The 1,545-nt window shown below is 41.0% G+C and overlaps 1 non-coding gene across 1 annotated transcript; it reads left to right on the forward strand.

Annotated features, from left to right (window-relative positions):
• The first annotated feature begins 268 nt into the window (after positions 1-268).
• Positions 269-372, forward strand: LOC148555276 (small nucleolar RNA R71). The gene has a single exon (XR_015886571.1). It is a non-coding gene; the product is annotated as a small nucleolar RNA R71 (small nucleolar RNA).
• The last annotated feature ends 1,173 nt before the right edge of the window (positions 373-1,545 follow it).

A 1,545-nucleotide genomic window follows, 5' to 3' on the forward strand; every position in this document is an offset into this window, starting at 1 on the left:
CTTCTTGGTGAGGTCAGCCAGCTGCTGGGTAATGAGCTTGTTTTGGGCCAACAGAGCATCTACATTGTTTAGCTCCATTACTCCTCTTGTGTTCCCTCTTTCGGAAGCATAGAAGTAGTCGTTCTCTGCTACTGTTTCAATAACATCTATGGCTTCCTCAATAGTCTTCTTCTTGTTCAAAGATCCTCCGGATGAATGGTCTACGGCCTTCTTTGATTCATAAGAGAGCCCTTCATAGAAAATGTGCAGCTGCATCCATTCGTTGAACATGTCAGGTGGACACCTCCTTGTTAAGTCCTTGAACCTCTCCCATGCTTCATATAGAGTCTCACCATCTTGTTGCCTGAAAGTTTGGACCTCAGCTCTCAGCCTATTGATTCGTTGAGGAGGGTAAAATCTTGCTAAGAATTTGTTCACCACGTCTTCCCAAGTTGTCAAGCTTTCCCTTGGGAAAGATTCCAGCCACTTGGCTGCTTTGTCCCTAAGTGAGAATGGAAACAAGAGCAGTCTATAGGTGTCAGGATGAACACCATTAGACTTTACTGTGTCACATATCCTCAGGAAGGTGGTTAAATATTGATTGGGGTCTTCTTGAATACCTCCTCCAAACGAGCAGTTGTTCTGAACAAGGGTGATGAGCTGTGGTTTAAGTTCAAAGTTATTGGCATGGATTGTTGGCTTTTGGATGCTACTTCCATAATTGCCTGGGTTTGGATTGATGTAAGAGCCCAAACCTCTTCTATCCTCCCCAGCATGATTTGCTCTACTTCCTCCCCCATGGTTGTGATCTTCTTCTTCATGATGGTTTTCCATGTTGTCTTCCATGTTTGGTTCAAAGAATTCCTCTTCTTCCTCAGCACCAACCACTTTCTTTCCTCTTGCCTCCCTCCTTAATCTAAGGAAGGTCCTCTCAGGTTCAGAATCGAAGGAAGTTGAAGTCCCGCTTCTTCTCCCTGTCATACAACCATCAAGTGCAAGCAAGAAAAGCTAGGTGCAGAAAGTATTTGTGTCAGAATTACTGTTAGTTGTGGGTGATGCAATATATCAAACAGTTAGTGGGTTAGCAAACAGAATTGAAAATAACAAAGAAAAACAAAAGAGTAGAGGGGGAAGGGAAGAAGTTTAACTAAAATAAAAAGTAAATCACTCAAACAGAAAATGAAATTCACAAAATAAAAATGCTCAATCTAGTGAGCTTTCAATTTAATCATTGTTGATGCACAATCAATCCCTAGCAACGGCGCCATAAACTTGATGCACGGAAAACTTGTCTCACAACAAATCACCCTTCGGCAAGTGTACTGAATTTGTCGTCAAGTAAAAACTCACAATAGATTGAGGTCGAATCTCACAGGGATTGATTGATCAAGCAACTTTAATTAGAAGAATGTTCTAGTTGAGCGAATCCAGAATTTGGGTTGAGAGTTGCAGAAAATAAAATGGCGGGAATGTAAATAACAGAAAAGTAAATGCTAGAATTAAAGGACTGGAAGTAAATGACTGAAATTAAATTGCAGAATTGTAAATGGGAATGGGGGATTTTCT

The sequence above is a fragment of the Arachis ipaensis genome, chromosome B6 (assembly GCF_059453495.1).
Source record: "Arachis ipaensis isolate K30076 ecotype BB chromosome B6, ASM5945349v1, whole genome shotgun sequence".
Taxonomy (NCBI): domain Eukaryota; kingdom Viridiplantae; phylum Streptophyta; class Magnoliopsida; order Fabales; family Fabaceae; genus Arachis; species Arachis ipaensis.